Raw genomic sequence first — 20,140 nt, 5'->3', positions numbered from 1 at the left:
CAAACTCATGCTTTTTTATGGCCGCATAGTATTCCATGGTGTATATGTGCCACATTTTCTTAATCCAGTCTGTCACTGATGGACATTTGGGTTAATTGCAAGTCTTTGCTATTGTGAATAGTGCTGCAGTAAACATACGTGTGCATGTGTCTTTATAGCAGCATGATTTATAATCCTTTGGGTATGTACCCAGTAACGAGCAAACTAACCAGCTAGTATCATAATGACAGGATCAAGTTCACACATAACAATATTAACCTTAAATGTAAATGGACTAAATCGTCCAATTAAAAGACACAGACTGGCAAATTGGATAAAGAGTCAAGACCCATCAGTTTGCTGTATTCAGGAGACCCATCTCACATGCAGAGACACACATAGGCTCAAAATAAAGGGATAGAGGAAGATCTACCAAGCAAATGGAAAACAAAGGACTTTCAAGAAGCAGCAACACCGTTTGTTTCAACTCAAAGCTCCCTGCTGAGAGTACAATCCAAGGTGGTTCTTTCTGCTCAGGTTACTGTGGTCCCCACCTCATGACGATGTCATTCTTGGGGCAGGTGGTTTATCAGGAGAAAACATCTGACTCAAGCTTGTAGGTAGGCTGTGATGAACAAATTGGACCAATTAGATTCTTCTCTGCAGAGTTTGAATTTAAGACACAAAAAAAGATTAGTTGTTAGACGATGCAAAAGAAGGAAATGTGAAGAACCTACAAGGCAGTGGAAAACATATATAATTTAATAAACATAACATTAAATAGATAATTAGAATAAATAATTTATTCTAAATAAAAATTTAGAATTTAATACATAAAATATAGAATTTATGGTAGAGAAAATATGCTTTTAAAAATCAATTTGTGCCAAGTGCAGTGCCTCACGCCTGTAATCCCAGCACTTTGGGCGGCCAAGGCAGGCAGATCACTTGAGGTCAGGAGTTCAAGACCAGCCTGGCCAACATGGTGAAACCATCTCTACTAAAAATACAAAAGTTAGCCTGTTATAGTAGCAGGCACCTGTAATTCCAGCTACTTAGGAGACGGAGGCAAGAGAATCGCTCAAACCCAGGAAGTGGAGGTTGCACTGAGCCAAGATCACACCATTGCACTCCAGCCTAGGCAACAAGAGCAAAACTCCATCTCAAAAAAAAAAATAAAATAAAAATCAATTTGTTATGTTTGAAAGTGGATTGGCCTCCACTGGGAAAAGGGTTACAGTTTCAAAATTCACATTTCCAGTGTCTTCTCTTGCCACTCTCCCCATTTGTCAGTGAATTTCAGATTTCCCTCATTTAAGGTTTTTATCAGGCTAGCCAGAGGCTTCACCTGGATTCTTCGCCTAGGGCTTCTTACCTGAACCATATGTTGGGGATAATACCATCCTGGGCAGCAGACCTGGCTACCAGAAACATTGGCCTAGCCCACAATATCTTCTTTTATTGGTTATCTGAGAAATGTGCACATTGTCCTATGGAAACTTACTGAAGAGTCACAGAGACCTGCAGTAGATGACTGTTCTAGCTCCATGCCTAGTGCCAGGTTCACACTACTCCTGAAAAATGATTAATAAAAAGGATAATAATAAGTATCATTTATTGAACTCCAATACTAGGTCAAGTGCCACAGTAGGAATTTAGCATGAATTACCTTAGATTCTCAATATAATTCTGCCAGGGGGATGGTATCAGCTCCTTTTTAGGCATTTATTATTAACAGTATTTATCTGGCAGGAAGTTTTTGAAGACCATCGATGATGTGTCTAAAATGGTACATAGGAAACACTTATGTTGGTTGTTGCTGCTGCCACTACTACTACTGAGGAGAGTGGCTCAGGAGGTTAAGTAATTTATCCAAGAGTCACAGTGATGGCACTGATGGAGCCAGGATCTGTTCCGTGATCTGTTTGATTCTGTGTCTGTACTACTTTTGACTACATTCTGGGTCTATCATGGGGAACAAGGCAACGGCTAAGCCTTAGCCATGGGTGAATCTGGCCACTGACATGACCTGGATTGCCCCAGAAGGGCACTGTGGACTACACAGGAACTCCTCACTCTCAGAAGGGAAGTGACCATGGACAACAGTGACCATGATGCCTCACCTGACCTTGGAAAGCACATGGAACCCACTACGTCCTTTCAGGGAGACTGTGGTTTCTTTATCCAGGACGTGTCTCTCTGTACTCAGCACTCTCTAAAAACCTTATCTTCTGCTCTAGATTCCTGCTGTTACTTTTGCCCTTCAGTTTAGCTCAACACCAGTGGAATCACAGGTGGCTGGTTCCTCTGCACTTGATGGTGACATCCGTTTCCATTCTCAGCCTCCAAAAACTTTTTCAAAAGGTTCCCATTGACCCACTTCTTCGTTGCAATTTTTGTTGGAGCACCCCTCCCAGTCCTTGAGGGAATATTGTGATGGATGTCCTGCTAGTTCTTCTAGAACAGAAGTTGGCAAAACACAGCCACTGATCAAGACTAGACAACTGCCTGTTTTTATAAATAAAGTTTTATCGGAACTTTATTAAATGAGCCATGCTCATTTGTGTGCATATTATCCATGGCTGCTTTGGCACTGCAATGTCAGGGTTAAGTAGTCGCAACAGAGCCTGTATGACTTGCAAAGCCCTCTACAGAAAGAGTTTGCTGACCTCTGCCCTAGACTATAGAATATTTTCTGTGTACATACTTGTGTGTGTGTGTGTGTGTGTGTGTGTGTGTACAGTTTACTGAGGCTCAATCCATTAGGTATAGGCATGAGAGGTTTTATTAATTCCAGTAACCATCTATACCTAAGTCATGTTGCTCTTATTTTCCCTTCAGGTAGAACCTTCTTTAATGATATCTAGGTCCACTTTTATAATTTTCAACCACCTTCAGTTATTAAAAGTCTCTGTCTGGTAAACTGATAAATACATCTCGGTTTTTTTAGCACTAGCTAGAAGTATGACCCTAGCTACTTGAGGATAACATACTCCCTGGCTTCAAGATACATCCCATCTCCCTTTTCTACTCACAAAACAGTTTTAGAGGGATGGGGGTGGGGGTGGAAAAGTTTAAAGCTCCTTACTTTACTGGTGATACTGCATTTCTCTCTTTGGTTAGACAAACTTACCAATCTTGCTGTCTGTCTGTCTGTCAGCCCCATGAAGATGGTTGGTGGCTTCAGTGTGGGGAAATGAGTGGTTAGTTGCCAGGCATTGGAAGCCCCTCGAGGCATCTGGTCACTCCTTCTAGCTGGTTTCTAGCTAGTGACAGTCACCACACATCTCTCTGATATGTCCCTCTCTGCCTCCCCATCCCCTAGTACTGCAGAGGCCCTGTCTCCAGCCTCCACTCTCATCTCCTCCCCAGCTACCTTGGGGGCATGACTCCCTCCACTTATCTTCCTCCTGTTCTCCTTTCTCCTAGCTGACATCCATCCAGGGAAAATTACTGTGATTCCTCCTTACAGCACACACTTCTAACCTTAAGATGGGATTTTCTGTAAGCTTTGTCCTCCCTTGTGCTCCCCTCCCCCTTGAGAAGAGGAATGATAACCTCTCACTTCAACTCCTGTATACCTCACAAGGCTAATAGCTTCTTTAGCAGCTCTTGTTTTTGGCCCAGAGGAGGGAAAAAGGAGGCACACGTATAATGGTAGTAGAATCCATTCTGGCTTGGTCTAACTTGGCTTAGAGGAGGGTGGCCACAGCCAGTTGCTAGTGGCTCTCCTTAGAATGTAGGTTGCTTAGCATTTGTTCTTGTCTTTGGATTGTAGCCACTATACTGATAAAAAAATTCACTTGTCAATTTGAACAGTTTGCATTTGTATGAACGTATGTGGAGGAGAGGATTTTAAAAGGGTGAGGGATTTTTTTCATTTTGAGGAAAATAGGAAAGTGCTCTATTTATCATGTCAAAACTTGCTTTTATCTAGTCACTGATATATTGTGAATACCTTTCTGTCTTTGTACGTACACATTTACATTAACCTTTTTAATGTCTGCATAATACTCCATCATACTACATCCCCTGATGTATTTACTCATTTTCCTATTGATGAACTCTTAGATTGCATAAGGTTTTACTATCGTAAATAATACTGCAATAAATACACCATATATATATCCTCGCACTTGATTCTAATTATTTCTCTGGAAGAAAGTTCTAAAAGCAGAATTGCATGCCAGGGCATGTACATAATTTTTTTCTAATAGACAGTTCTAAAGTGCTGCTTTAATTAACACTCCCATTAACAATGAATTAAAGAGATTATTTTTCTTCTACCTGCTCTCCAATACTGAATAGTATCAATCATTTTAGGATTTGCCAGTAGGAGCTAGGAAAAGTGATATTACCTTTTTCTCCCCCTAATATAAATTCAATTCAATTCAATAGATGTATTTTGAGTGGCTGCCAGGCATAAGGCACAAAGACAGGAAAAAGAACCATCTCTGCCTATATCCCCATAAAAATAGTGAAGGAAGGCTCTAGGGTATAATGGAAGCAGCACTGTCTTTGAAAGAAAGCCTGGTATTTGAACTGTAGCTTTGCTATTTACCATCTGGGTCATCTCCAGCAGCAGCTCCCTGAGCCTCTGTTTTCTCATCCAAATATGTGCATGATAATAACCTTGTACTTGGCACATATTGGCTGGAAAATGGCATCTACTACCACCATGGCAAGAGAGACTTTGCTAAGTATATACAATATGAATGGGAAAGATAGAAAAGAAAGCATCCATGCTTACTGTTGAAAGGGGAAGGATATCAGGGAAAGATTTGTGGACTCGCGTTGGACTTGTTTCTTAGAAAGATGGGGCTGTGAGGGAAGAACTGTTGTGGAAAAATGTGTGGAGAAAGATGTTGAGCATGTCTAGGTGGGAGTGGGGACAGAATGCGGTTCTGAGTGGCTAGGGCAGAGCATGTCGTGGAGTGAAATGGGGAGCTGTATTGTGTATGAGCCAGAATGTGAGCACTGAGTAGCAGATGCGGGTAAGTCGTTAAGTTTCCAACCTATCTGCAACAGAGAAGAGCTGGAAATTTTGGAGGAGAAAAGCACAGGAAGAGAGCTGTCACCTGAAAGGTAAACTTTGTAAGGACTTCTAACCCACCATATTCAATTTGCTTCCATACTGACTTCTCCTAATAGAACAATGAACCCAAACCATGATCACCTAAAGTAGCAATGGCCCTTTCCCAATCTACAGAGAGAATTAGGTGTAGAATTGTCTCTGAGCGCCGGGCGCGGTGGCTCAAGCCTGTAATCCCAGCACTTTGGGAGGCCGAGACGGGCGGATCACGAGGTCAGGAGATCGAGACCATCCTGGCTAACACGGTGAAACCCCGTCTCTACTAAAAAATACAAAAAACTAGCCGGGCGAAGTGGCGGGCGCCTGTGGTCCCAGCTACTCGGGAGGCTAAGGCAGGAGAATGGCGTGAACCCGGGAGGCGGAGCTTGCAGTGAGCTGAGATCCGGCCACCGCACTCCAGCCTGGGCGAGAGAGCCAGACTCAGTCTCAAAAAAAAAAAAAAAAAAAAAAAAGAATTGTCTCTGAGCTTAGGGTGTTCTCCTGCCTTTTTGCTTTTCTTTCTTTAATCTTTGGTAGTCACAAACACTGTCTATACTAGATTCTAATACAAAATTGTATCTGGCCCATCATAACATTGTAACATGTTGCTTTTTTTTTCAGATGGGGTCTCACTCTGTTGCCCAGTCTGGAGTGCAGTGGTGCAATCATGGCTCACTGCAGCCTCAAACTCCCAAGCTCCGGGGGTCCTTTCACCTCAGCCTTCTGAGTAGCTGCCACTACAGGCACGCACCACCACATCTGGCTAATTTTTTAATTTTTTTGTATGGATTGGCTTTCCCTATGTTGCCTAGGTTGGTCTCAAACTCCTGGGCTCAAGTGATCTTCCCACCTAGGCATCCCAAAGTGCTGGGATTACAGGTGTGAGCCACCATGCCTGGCTAGATGTTTGCTTTAATTTGAATATATTATACCAATACCAACGTGGTGTTTGCAAAAAGTATGAGGAATTCTGTGTCTCCATCTCTGAAACACACTTGTGAACAACTGTTACAAACTATGAGCATCTTCAGGGCAGAGACTGGTGCACTCTTTATTCTTGTTTTCCTCCCAGCAGCTGGTCCAAAGCATAGGATGTAGTAGCGCCTCAAAAAATTCTTGTTGAAATAAGTAAAATATTCTGAATTCTGTAGAGAATGGTAGCACCTGAAAGAGAGATATAAAGTCCTATACCAACCAAGCAAAGAAGTTGGCAAATGGTTCAACAATAATGACAGACACATGGTAAAAACGTTAACCAAAACTGTAAAACAACATGAAACCATAGGCATGATACAACAAAGGTCATTGAGTAAAATTGGACAACTGATATTGCAATATGTGTTTTAAATGAATAGGATTTATTTATCGACTAAAATTTATTTTTCAAATACTTCATTTTTCTTCCAAACAAATGACACATACACACACGTACACACACACACACACACACACCCCTACACACACACAGAATTCATTTCTCAACCTTCTTTTCACTGCAACATTTCACACAGGAATAGAAACAGATTGTTGAACCAGTTTTTTAACAAATGTGGAGCAGCAGGTTCTTTGTTGAGAAAATATTTCCACTTATCAAGAAATGTTTTTATCTGAAAAGAAGTGAACATTGTGTTCAAAGCATTGACTTCCTTATAAAGCAAATTGGGAGCCAGCTCATTTTTCCATGCTGATAATGTCCAGATTTGAATTATTTCAACCAAAGAGGGAGATGCTCAGGACTGACCCAACCTAAAGCAGCCAGAGACTATGTGGTCAAGAACAGCACTTTATTTGAGAGGATTGTGATTCCAGCTAGTGCTGCAGAGGTAAATGTATTAACTAATTGAATTGAAATGTAATCCCCTGTAATGTCTATGTAAACTTCATGTGGGGACATGGAGAGCGATAGGGAGAGGATCATTTCCCCCACCTAAAATAATTTCTAGAACTAAGTTAAATACGTCACTTATGGAAACAAACTTAATTGGATGGCATTTCCAAATTGCTCTTACCTTGAAAGCTTGCAACAAGATACGTAAAAGAAGAAAAGAAAACAAAAGAAAGATTATCATAAAGCGTATGTTTACAAAAGAAAAACAATGTAGCCTTTCTGCACAAGTACCCCCAGGGCAGCTGGAAAAAAGGGTTGGTACAAATTAGAAATGGTCTGCACTGTATAGAGACCCATCTGCCTAGAGGAACCAGTAAGGAATTTGCTCTTTCTTTTGTTTTACTTTGTCTGCATCGCAGTGTAGACACAGGGAGTAAGGTAGTATTTTTTTTTTTTTTTTTTTTTTTTGGAGATGGAGTCTTGCTCTGTTACCCAGGCTGGTGCAGTGCAGTGGCGCAATCTCGGCTCACTGCAACCTCTGCCTCCCGGGTTCACGTGATTCTCCTGCCTCAGCCTCCCGACTAGCTGGGACTACAGGCACCCGCCACCACACCCAGCTAATATTTTGTATTTTTAGTAGAGATGAGTTTTCACCGTGTTAGCCAGGATAGTCTTGATCTCCTGACCTCATGATCCACCCACCTCGGCCTCCCAAAGTGCTGGGATTACAGGCGTGAGCCACCATGCCCAGTTGGTAATATGTTTTTTAAGCTGTGCAACAAATTGCTGTAAATTTAGCAGCTTAAAACAGCACCCATTTATTAGCTCACAGCTCTACGGGTCAGAAGTCGGGTGAGTTTGCTACACAGCATCTCACATGGCCAAAGTCAAGGTTTTGGTGGTCTAGAGTCTTGTCTGGGAGGGTCTGGGGAAGAATCTGCTTCCAGGCTCATTCAGTTTGTTGGCAGAATTCAGTTTCAAGTGGTCGTAGGTCTGAAAACCCTTTTTCCTTGTTGGCTGTTGGTGTGGGGTTGTTCTCTACTCTTAGAGACCACTCTCCTTGGGGACCTCCACACTCAACGCCTGCCAAGTTGCTTGGAATTTTCTCATGCTTTGATTCTCTCTGCCTGTAGCCAGAGAAAACACTTTACTCTTCAAGGGCTCCTGTGATTAGATTAGGTTCACCTGGCTAGCATGTCTTTTGGTTAATTCATAATCAACCCAATGAATAATTTTAATCATATCTGCAAAATCCTTTATGGCAGGAAGCATAATGTGATCTCAGGCATGATATCTCATGATGTTCACAGTCCCAGGAATCAGGGTGGGCCACCTTGGCAGAGGGAGAGGGGTATCCTGAGATTCTGCTTTCCACAGGGAGCATGACCAAGCCTTGTCATGATGGCATGATATTAAATCGTTTATTTTATTAATCTCCTTCTAGCACCAAGAGTTCAGCAGCTTAGTGACAGGACGTGGGTCATGGTGTCAGTCTACTTGGGCTTAAAACACAGCTTCTCAACTCTGGCTGTGTGACCTTGGGCAAGTTAAAGTCCCTTCTGCTATAGTGCCTGTTTTGAACATGTCAATGGTTCCAGAGACACTGGCATATAGGGAAGATTTTGAGCATCAGGCAGGCTTCCCATTTGCTTATGCACAATTTCCTTCTCATGGAATACTAAGTGAATGCAAAAAAACGGCACCCTAAATGTGCATTTAGGAATACACAAAATGCACACATTTCAAACGACTTCCTCAGTCCACTGCATGTGTTATGAGCCACACCCATCCAAGAAGTGCTACAACTTGCCTTCTGATTTCAGACGATCCTCCTCCTACCACTTCCCAAGTTTGCTTTCACAAGTAAGCATCAAGCCCCAAGGTGAAGTTCCATATTTATTGTAGTATTTGTGTATTTCTTAACTATGTAATATGCCCAAAACTATACTATTGTTTTTATGAGTTCCCTACCTTTATTTTAATGTGTCATTGATGAAGTTTCTTGAGTGTGGTACCTGTTATAAGTTGGATTGTGCTCCCCAACCATTAGGATGTTGAAGTCTTCCTAATCCCCAATAGCTCAGAATGTGACCTTATTTGGACATTAGGTCTCTTCAGAAGTAATGAATTTAGAGCAAAGTCATCAGGTAAGTCCTCGTCCATTGTAATTTCTGTCCTTATAAAGGGAGAAATTTGGACGCTGACAGACAGGTACAGAGGAAGAATCTGTGAACTCACACAGGGAGTACACCGTGTGACCATAAAGGCAGAGAGCAGGGTGATGCATCTACATCCCAAGAAATGTCAAAGATTGCCAGCAAGCCACCAGAAGACAGGAGAGGTGCATGGAACAGAGTGAACCTTACAGCCCTCAGAAGGAACCAACCTTGCCCACGCCTTGATTTCGGACTTCTGGCCTCCAGAACAGTGAGATGCACTTTGTGGTATTTTTGATGGCAACCATAGGACACTAATGTGGATGCAATCCAAATTTTCTCATAAGCCCTGTGGATTTTATTTCATGGTTTTGCAGAGTAAAATTATGATTTTCAGCATAATTTTAGCATAGGAGGATAATATTGCTTAGGAATGTACATATTGCATTATAGCAGAAATGACTGTACTTAAATACTGTTTCAGTTGTTTCTTCTTCTTTTTTTTTTTTTTTTTTTTTTTTGTTGTTGTTGTTTTGAGGCGGCATCTCACTCTGTCACCAGGCTGCCAGGCTGGAGTGCCGTGGCATGATCTTGGCTCACTGCAAGCTCCGTCTCCCGCGTTCAAGAGATTCTCCTGCCTCAGCCTCCTGAGTAGCTGGGACTACAGGCACACGCCACCATGCCCAGCTAATTGTTTTTTTTTTTTTTTTTTTTTTTTTTTTTGGTATTTTTAGTAGAGACGGGATTTCACTATGTTGGCCAGGATGGTCTCAATCTCCTGACTTCGTGATTCACCCACCTTGGCCTCCCAAAGTCTTGGGGTTACAGGCGTGAGCTACAGTGCCCAGCCTGTTTCTTCTATTAAATGGATTCCTATATGATTATTGTGAGGACTAAATGAGACTGTGCATGTAAAGTATTCAGAATGAGGTTAGCACTAGTGAATGCTGGCTATCATTGCTATCCTAATTAAGCTGCCTGTTTCAAAACTGAATTTTGGGTTAATTCCAAATAGCAGTAAGGGTTAAATGGTGCTCCAAGTCCCAAATAAACAGCCTAAAATCTTTATACAATGGCTCACTGTAGTATAAACTTGTGGAAACTGCTTATTTAGAGAGACCCGTGTACTGTGCAAGCAAGAGAATACAGATGCTAAATATAGGGCCCCCATCAACACTCGCCCAAACTGTGTATTGATAAGGAATATTGCTGATTTGGAAAAATAGGCCTTTTAAGAGCAATGTAACTATTTTCAGCCCTTTGACTGACTAACATCAGGACAAGGTCAGAGGAAACCCACCCAGCTGCTTGTTGAATGCTTTACTTTTTTTTTTTTTTTTTTCTGATACATGATCTTACTCAGGGTCTCAGGCTAAAGGGAAGTGTTACAATGACAGCTCAGTGCAACTTTGAATTTCTGGATTCAGTCAGTCCTCCTACCTCAACTTCCCGAGTATCTGGAACTACATGGTGCATGCCACCACACCCAGCTAATTTTTGTGGGGTTTTGTTGTTGTTGAGATGGGATCTTGCTATGTTACCCAGGCTGGTCTTGAACTCCTGGCCTCAAGCAATCTTCCCGTGTCAGCCTCCCAAAGTGCTGGGACTACAGGCAGGAGCCATTACATCTGGTCTGAATGCTTTAATTTGGATGAGGTGTCCTAGAGAGCTAGGAAAGCTATAGAGAAAGAAGCCAGGCTTTATGTCTGGGGGAAGTGCTTATGCCCTGAACGCAAAGCATGCTGAGTTCCTTGTGAGAGCCAGGGGAGGTCACTGGGTTGGGCAGGCATTGAAAGAAGTCTGTGACTCACAGGAGTGTCCACGATGGAAGCAGAAATCCAAAATGCAGGATCTGTGCAATGTCTGACTTAGTTAAGTCAATAAATTCCCAGAGAAGTAAGAAGTCCTTGGACAGAGTGGCCTAACTGAGCCCTAGGATTTTAGTCTGATGTAAAGAATGTGGGCTCTTTGGAATCAGAGATGCCTAGTGGAAATCTCAACCCTGCTGTTTATTGGTTATATGACCTCGAACAATTTTACCTTATTCCCCCAGGCCTCAGTTTTCTTGCCTGTAAAGTGGCCATAATGATAGTTTACTTCTAAGGTTGTTGTTAGCACTAAATTAAAGAGAATTTATGGACAGGGCCTGGCACATGTTAAGTGCCCAACAAATGATGGGTCCACATTGGCCTTCTCCACAGCTGCTATGAGCTACATTTCCACAGGGCATAGCTCTTCCCACACCAGCTAGAGACCAGGATGTGGTCGTCTGATGAGAGAGAAATATAAAATGACCTGACCGATTACCGGGACGTTATTGTCCTGTGCTCTACAAAGGTTAGTTATCATTCTATCATTTTTTCATTTCTCAGTATCTTCTGCCTGCCTCTGCCCACCCCAGATAGTCCTAGAAATGAAATTTGAGTTAAAGTCTACCTGACTTTGGTTCCGATTCCAAGCAATAGTCCCAAAGTGCTTTAGAACAGTTGGAATTGCTTTTATCCAAAGGAACTCTAACCCAAGGGTGGTACGTTTGGTAGTAAATCTTTACTGAAGGTTTAGGACAGTGGAAGAGGAACAATAGAAAAAAAGAAACTCAACATCACTCATCATCAGAGAAATGCAAATCAAAACCACAATGAAATACCATCTCACATCAACCAAAATGGCTACTATTAAAAAGTCAAAAAATAACAAATGCTGGTGAGGTTGCAGAGAAAAGAGAATGTTTATACACTGTTGGTGGAAATGTAGATTAGTTCAGCCATTGTGGAAAACTGTGGCAATTTCTCAAAATAATTTAAAACAGAACTCTCATCTGACCCAGCAATCCCATTACTAGGTATATACCCAAAGAAATATAAATAATTCTGCCGTAAAGACACATGCATATGTGTGTTTATTGCAGCACTATTCACAGTAGGGGAGATAAAGAACCAACTTAAACATCTATCAACAGTAAACTGGATAAATAAAATGTGGTACATATACACCATGGAATACTATGCAGCCACTAACAAGAATGAGATCATGTCCTTTGCAGCAACATAAATGGAGCCAGAGGCCATTATCCTAAGTTAATTAAGGGAGGAACAGAAAACCAAATATCACATATTCTCGATTATAAGTGGGAGCTAAACATTGAGTACAGACGGATACATGTGTACTTGAGGGTGGAGGGTAAGAGGAGGGTGAGCATCAAAAAACTGCTTATCAAGTAGTGTGTTTATTGCCTGAGTGACAAAATCTGCACACCAAACTCCTATGATGCGCAATTTACCTATATAACAAACCTACACAAGTGCCCTTGAACCTAAAATAAAAGTTAAAGAGACAATATAGGCAAGAACTTAGAAATGAAGATTTTGAAGATTGTGTGGCTAAGATAACCCAGATATCCCTGCCCACCAAAGATCATTTCCTGCTGGTCATTCCCCAGTTTTGCCCTGCCTTAGATTCCAGCTTGCCTTCCTCTTACTGGACCTGTCTCTGTAGTCCACCCTATCCTCCCTTCTCTTTCCTGCCACCAGTTTGTAACCTCCAAAATGCTTGTTTCTGTCTTACTTGAGAATTTTTATTTTTCAAACTCCAGGGCCACTGAAAGCTTGTTCTAGGCTTATCTGCACATCTTCAAAAATGCATCAATCGTCTGTTAGGGTAGAGTTTGTGCCCAGTCCCTCTCTGCAATCTAAGCAGAGTCCTTAGGTGAAACACAGTTCATATCCCTTTTCTGCTCAGAACCTTCCAGTGACTGCTGCAAAAGTCCTTTCTGGCCTACATGATCTTCACAGCTACACTCTGTCAGCCTCGTCTTCAATCCAGGCACACTGGCTTTCTTACCCCTCCTTTATCAGGCAAGGTATGCTGGTTCAGAGCCTTGGCACGTGCTGTTTTCTTGGTCTGAAGCACTGCTCCCCCAGATATCCTATCTGTACAATATTATGTGGGTAATATTATTCCTCACATTCAGGGGACTGAATGGTAGCCCTCCAAAAATATATTCATGGTCTGATCTCCAAAATCTGTGAATGTTATCTTCTATAGAAAAGATAAGATTTAGTTAAGGATCTTGAAAAGGGGGGTTTATCCTGGATTCTTGGGTGGGCTCTAAATGCCATCACAATATCCTTACAAGAGAGAAGCAGAAGGAGATTGGAGGAGGCAATATAACCACAGAGGCAGAGGTGGGAGTGACGCAATCACAGTCAAAGAATTGCTGACAGCTGCCAGAAGCTGGAAAAGAATGGAAGGGAGATGTCTTCTGACCCTTTCATACAAAAATAGCCCCCTCTACACACACGCGCACACACACACATACACTCACCACCCTATCCCCATTACATCAGCCAGATTTACTGTTTTTCATAGCATTCATCACTCTCTGACATGTGATATACTTATGAGTTCATTTATGTATTATCTATCTCCTACTCCATCACGTAAGCTCTGTAAGGGCAGGCACTTTGTTTTTTTAACTGATGTATCTCCGGAACCTGGAAAAGTACCTGGATCAAAGTGAAGGCTCTCTAATTACTTATTGAGTAAATGAATGAATGCCTTCCCCTTACTGCATAAAGAACTTTAGAAACTTTAAAATTATAATTTATATTTCAACACCTCACTGCAACCCAGACCTCACCTTCATATGTATGACCAGAAAAGTAGCAATAAATACATTTATTCTACTGCTGCCGAGAGTAAATCTCTAGAAGTCAGAGGGGTGTGTGTGTGTGTTGAGTGCTGGATAAAAGAAAGAGAAGGACACAATGTCTTTGAGGTTACATCTGCCAAGCTCAGATGCCCTGAGGTTAAGAGAAAAGTGAGCTGCATCCTTTCAGCCCGTCCATACCTGCCAAGTTATTCTTTACTATTTTATGATTTGCCCAGCAGGTTTAGAACAGGAGCTGTAATGGATGGATAGTCTTACTTTGTCATAACTCAGAAGTGACAAGCTATTTTTCTGTGCACCAATTTTCTACCCCAGGAACCTGTATAAGCAGTGATTAAGGGGAGAGAAAGTGGTTCCTATTTAAGTGCTGAATCCTATTAGTCAAACAGGGCACAACCGAGGCTTTCACTCTAAAGAACACAGAAAGGGATTGATGGATCAGATCACAAGTTACTTCGATGCTTAATTTTCTGGCTTTATTCCTTCACTGATGTTTCATGTAACATATCTGAAAAATTTCAGGTGAATAGAATGCTGATTTTAGACTGGGAGGAGTTGGTACTATCTTAGAATTCCAAGCTTCCCTCTTTCCTCTCCTCATTCCACTCTGACTCATCATGCTTCCACCATTCTTCTGAGGGTGCTCAACACATGTGGATTAAGTGCTTACTAGATTTCTGCCACCTGCACTCTGGGGACACAAAGGTTGATTAAACCCAGTCCTTATTTGCCAAATGGGTCTTGGTATCCTGGAGAAGCCAGAAATTTAGACATTGGAGCTCAGTCTTAAAGAATGAGTAGAAATTCTCCTAGCAGAATCTAAGGGGAAGGAGGTTCCTGGTAGAGAACCAACAAGATTGAGGAAAGTCTGTTCTTCATTTGAGAAACAGTAGATAGTTCTGCATGGCCAGAGGGCAGGGTGATGACAGAGGTGGAAACTGTTGCTTGAGAGGCAACAAAAAGCCAAGTCATGAGGCATTCCACCATGCTTAAGTACTGGGACTCTAGCCAGTAGGTGACTTTACAGAAGGACATTCACTGGAGAGTGACTTGGTCACTTCACCCTTCTGGGTGTACATGGAAGGAAGATAGATGAGGGAAATGAGCAGAAGAGGGAGACTGGTTTGGTGGCTATGCCAATTTCAGAAGAGATGAAACTAACAAAGAAAGCGGCAACAAACACAGAAAAGATGGAACAAATTAGATATAAGTGAACCCCCACAGGCACTAATAATTTGCTGGAAATAATTATTCTTTCTAATATTCAAGCTATAATTCTGCTGCAAAATGGCAGTGAAGGCAGGACCAAAAACCGAAAAAAACTTGTGCACTCTCAAGTATTCTGTATCTGTCCCATCTTCTCTGCAAGGAAGTTGTTATAGGAGTTACAAATGAATCAGATATGGAAAATGAGATTGTGGAAGGAGCCTGCTGGGGATCCTAGGATTTTAAGGTTAGGTATCTGTGCCATTCAACTTTTCTGATGATTGTTATAGCTGATGAAATGGAGACAGTGAGCATAACCTATGGAGCCCTGTTATGTTTGGAGACAATATTTTCCCTCAGATTGTGGACAGATCATTGTATTACACATGAAAAATGTAGCAGAGTTGTTTTAGTGTAGTCATCAAAGCTACCCTGACATGCATCTAGTGAACCACATGATTATTATTTCATGGCATATTAATTTTTTTTTTTTTTTTTTTTTTTTTTTTTGAGGCGGAGTCTCGCTCTGTCACCCAGGCTGGAGTGCAGTGGCGCAATCTCGGCTCACTGCAAGCTCCGCCTCCCGGGTTCCCGCCATTCTCCTGCCTCAGCCTTCCGAGTAGCTGGGACTACAGGCGCCGCCACCACGCCCGGCTAATTTTTTGTATTTTTAGTAGAGACGGGGTTTCACTGTGTTAGCCAGGATGGTCTCGATCTCCTGACCTCGTGATCCGCCCGTCTCGGCCACCCAAAGTGCTGGGATTACAGGCTTGAGCCACCGCGCCTGGCCGGCATATTAATTAAGTAGCAATAGTAAACAGTTGCTATAATGATAGCTCTTGGCCTTCTATTTCTAAAGTTAATTCCAGTGTTTTTGCAATCCCCTAGTGAGAGAGATTGGAGGAGGCTGTAGGGTAACAAAGAGTTAGTAGTCTTCAGATATCCCTTCCCTTCTCCAAGCCAAGCTTTCCAGCTGAAGCCTTAGACCTGAGCATCCTCAGGGGCATCTTAAAGAAAAAGTCTATTCTGTCCCAGTTCCCAAATTTAGGATGTAGCCAATTTGTCCTTTGGGATTCCCCCGAGCTTCACCTGTGGTTTGGATCCTATCTAGGTTAAGAACACAGAACTGTTGAGCAAGGGTTCTGTACCATTGTTATTACAGGCTGACTGTGTCCTCTTGAAATTCACATGCTGAAATTCTAACCTTCAGTGTGATGGTATTTGGATGTAGGGCCTTTGGGAGGTAATCAGATTAGGTCATGAGAGTGGAGGAGGAGACACTGGGATCCACGTCCACCCCCACCCCCACTTTCTGCCATACGTGGATACAATGAGACAATGGCCCTCTACAAACCAGGAAGTGAACAGTAGGCTCTCACCAGACCCCAGGTCTTCCAGAGTCTTGATTTTAGACTCTTCAGCCTGCAGAGCTATGAGAAATAAATGTCTATTGTTAATCCACCAGTGTATGATATTCTGTTACAGCAACCTGAAATGACAAAGACAATTGTCTTCTTACAATTCTTTCCTCCCCACTCCTTCTTTACCATATAGGAAACAAATCAATGTCACAGATGAATCATTCCATTCTCTTCTCCTCGAGCTAAATCACATGCTGCCAAACTTCCCTCCTCATTAACCTACACTTTAACCAATTAGATATTCATCTGTGTCAAAAGCCACGATTGTTAGGACCCCCTAGGATTACTAGGGTTAGGGACTTCTCAGCAACTCATACTTTAATGAGGTATTTCTTAACATGTGTTATATGGTAGTACTAGTGAAAGTGTGCTCTGTTCACCAGTGCCAGTCTTCAAGAGTAAGTACTTAGAAACTTTTTAAGCAAACTGTCGTTGGCACAACCTCCAAGACATCATCAGTAGATAATTTTTGTAGAATAGGACACAGACCAGTTTGGATCCAGTCAAATTTGTGTGGTTACGTTCCATGAATGAGCTGAGGGACTAGGTATTGGCAGCAAATTGAGATGTAAAAAATAAAACTGATCATTCAGAAATAGTTTGAGAAGCACGTGTTGACCAGTCCCTTGCATCAGAATACCTGAAGCTCTTATATAAAATGCAGATTCTGAGCCTCATCCTAGGACCTAATGAATCAGAATCTCTAGAGGTAGGGCTATAAGACCTGTGTTTTAAACAAGCAACTGAGATGCTCCCTCATAGTAATGTTTGAGAAGCAATTAGTTATGTCGATTTGAACATAGTGTTGAAAGATTCCATTCCCATTTCAGCCATTTAAAATGATTGTCCTTAAGGGCAGAGATTGTATTTATCACCAAGAAGTACCCCTGGAACCCCCCACTTCAACACTTGGGAAATGTTTCAACTCCATATACTAGTGAAGCCACATCCTATGTGTGTACAAAAAAGAACCCATTGTAAAGAGTTTGTACATATGAACAGATAGTAATACACTGCCCCCCCGCCCTACAACCAAAATCTGGAGATCCTCCTTCTTTTAACGTCATTTTATCTGGAGACATTCAGTGAAGGGGCAAACAATCCCTCTTTAACTATACAGTCAATTATACATGAGCGCATCACTAGACTACATCATAGTACTTAAGATTCAAGGTGACATTTGTCATGAATATAAAGGCTAATTATGTTCCCTACATTCTGTTTAAATTTAATAAATTACATTTTACAGCAATATTACATAAATGGTTAAATGGTTAAATTCTTGAATTCGTAAATGGTATTTATCTGGAGTTCATGAATAGGGAACATCTCATTCCCTGACAGTGTCATATGAAGCAGTGGCTCTCAAACAGGGACAAGCATTAGAATCCATTGGGGGAGATTCTGAAAAATGCCCGAGCCCTTCCCAGCCATTTTTTTTTCAGGAAGTAGAGTCAAGTTCTCTATGTATATGAGAGAATATGTATTGTCAAGTTCTCTACATGACTCAGGTATGCAGGCAGATTTTGGAAATCACAGAGTTAATAACACTATTCCTATATCATCATCATTATTATTAGAGACAGGGTCTTACTCTGTTACCCAGGCTGGCCTCAAACCCTTGCTCAAGTGATCCTCCTGCCTTGGTTTCTCAAAGCACTGGGATTAAAGGCATGAACCACTGTGCCCAGCCTATCGCTAAAATATTGTAACCCAAGTATTAAAGTTCTTAGGAGAGAATTGTGTCTGGTAGGGGAATCAAAGCTCTGAGAAACATGGATGTTTGATAATTAAATATTACATAAATAGTATGCAGGAAAATATGTAAATGAGCATCTGCCATTTGGTAGTTAACACAGCGGGACGTTTAATAGGGCTGCTACCTTGATGATCTTGGCGACTGTGTGCATCTGGATATTTATAAAATGAGCAAAAATGCTGACTGTGGTCGCCTTTGAAAAGTCAATCAGCACTGAAGGAGAGAGTGAGGCAATTCAGGTAATGAGTGACATGAAAAAGAATCTCATTCTGCCATGCTATGTATCCTGCCTGGAATTGTACACCCTGAGTTCTGCAGGCTGCATCCCTGGCAGAGCAAGAGGAGCTGAGCTGAGCAGGATCAAAGGTGCAGGATGGAAGGCACAGATGCCATCAGTGGCAGCCTCTGGTTATCAAGTCTGGAAAAGGCCAAAGCCAAAGGCACTGCAGGAAAGTAGAACACAGGAGCTTCTTCTAGAGAACATCTGCTGGAGGAGGACTGGAGAGCAGCGTGCATCATGGGGGAGTTTGAGCAGTGGCTTCTCCTTGCCAGCAATAGACCAGGGGGTTGCGGAGGGTTGGGCGACAGTGCTCCACCAAGTCCCATAGGGTGTGTGGTTCTTCCATGAGGTAAAAGTGATTTCTTTTCCTGAACTGCCCAGCAGATGTAGGATCTGCTGAAAGGAGAATTCAGTTTCATTCAACCAGCATAATCAAGCCTGTGTCTCAGGCTGATGATAAGGAAATGAAATAAACAGATTCTGCTCCCCGAGTTCCCAGTCTGCAGGGAGAAGCAGACATAAACAGCTGCCTCAAATAAAACAAGAAGTGCTGGTAGAGTGTTATGTACAGAGTTGCAGGGCCCATCCAGGAAGCAGCAGTTCATTCTGTCTGGGGCCTTGGGGAAATTGACAAAGTGATATTTGAACTGGCTCTTCAAGGATCCGTGGGACTTTACCAGGTACACAAGCGGTCAGAGTGAGATGGGGAGGAAAGGAGGGATATTCCTGGCAAAGGAAATAGATTGGCTGTTTGTGGCATGCCCAGCAATTATAAATATTCTCTGATGTGGCTCCAATATAAAACAGGGCTATGAGCAGAGCAAGCCATTGATATCCTCTGGTTCCAGTTCTGAGGATGTCTCTGTCTTCTTCTTGCCTTGCTCATGGAATAGAAAAACTGGAGTTGAAAGGAAATTTAGAAATCATATGATCTGATGTCATTTAAACTTTACTGCAACCCATTTTAATATGTAGATTGTATACACATTCACTCACCTGGGAAACAACATTTCTCAAGAATATACTTGCCTTTGCAAAGCACAAAGCATTCCAACATTTTCTTTTCTAGTCTATTTCATTTTTTAAATAATGGTTTTAGACCTCTTGATGGATCACAACTCTCAATTTGTGAAACACTTGTCAAAGGCAAGCTCCTCATTTCATAGATGAGAGTGCTGAGACCCAGAGAGGGGTGCTGCTTGAGCAAAGTCACAGAGAAAGTTAGTCATGGAACCTGGGTTCCATCAGGGTTTTCTGACAAACAGTTCAGCACACTTACTGCTTTTTTCAACCTACAGAATAAAGGAGCATAGTCCCCTGTGGGTATCAGGATTGGGGAGGCTGCTGGTTGGAGGTGCCCAGAGCTAGCCTTTCCCCTGGTCCCTGCGCCAGTGTCCACGGTAGTCATGGAGGCTCAGGTGATTTACATGACAAATACAAGACAAATAGCAGGTGCCGTCCTGTCCATGTTTCCCTTTGGCAGCGCCCTATGCTTCTGCTCTGCTTCCTGGTGTTAATTGTTTGAGTAATGTTTGAAAAGAGAAGAGGTATCAGAAGGGACGCAGGTAGTATTGTAAATCTTTGCACAATGGTGTTTCAGGATTCTAGAGTCCTTGAGAGGGTCACAGGATGACTACGCTAAAAAATTCATGCATTCAGATGTGCTTTGCAAAACCTCCTTTAGCCAGGGGCCAGGTATTGAGAATCAAAGATGAATGAGAGGTGATCTTTGCTCCCAAGCATGTCACAGTTTTGTGGGGAAGAGAAATAT

General features: G+C 42.1%; 1 long non-coding RNA gene across 3 annotated transcripts in view; it reads right to left on the bottom strand.

Annotated features, from left to right (window-relative positions):
- Positions 1 to 344: 344 nt before the first annotated feature.
- The window catches only part of LOC108584259, a 59,504-nt gene continuing 39,708 nt past the window's right edge, over positions 345 to 20,140 (bottom strand). Inside the window, exons 3-6 of one of the 3 annotated variants that reach the window (XR_004179420.1) lie at positions 5,993 to 6,214; positions 1,649 to 1,760; positions 1,355 to 1,553; positions 345 to 639 (exon numbers count right to left, since the gene is read on the bottom strand). This is a non-coding gene — a long non-coding RNA (uncharacterized LOC108584259). The remainder of the gene's footprint in view (positions 640 to 1,354; positions 1,554 to 1,648; positions 1,761 to 5,992; positions 6,215 to 20,140) is intronic. The other 2 variants (XR_004179422.1, XR_004179421.1) reach the window with 2 other exon arrangements.

Source organism: Papio anubis, chromosome 17 (assembly GCF_008728515.1).
Source record: "Papio anubis isolate 15944 chromosome 17, Panubis1.0, whole genome shotgun sequence".
Classification (NCBI taxonomy): domain Eukaryota; kingdom Metazoa; phylum Chordata; class Mammalia; order Primates; family Cercopithecidae; genus Papio; species Papio anubis.
Note: the sequence above shows the minus strand (reverse complement) of the source record. Positions and strands in the feature narration are given on the sequence as shown.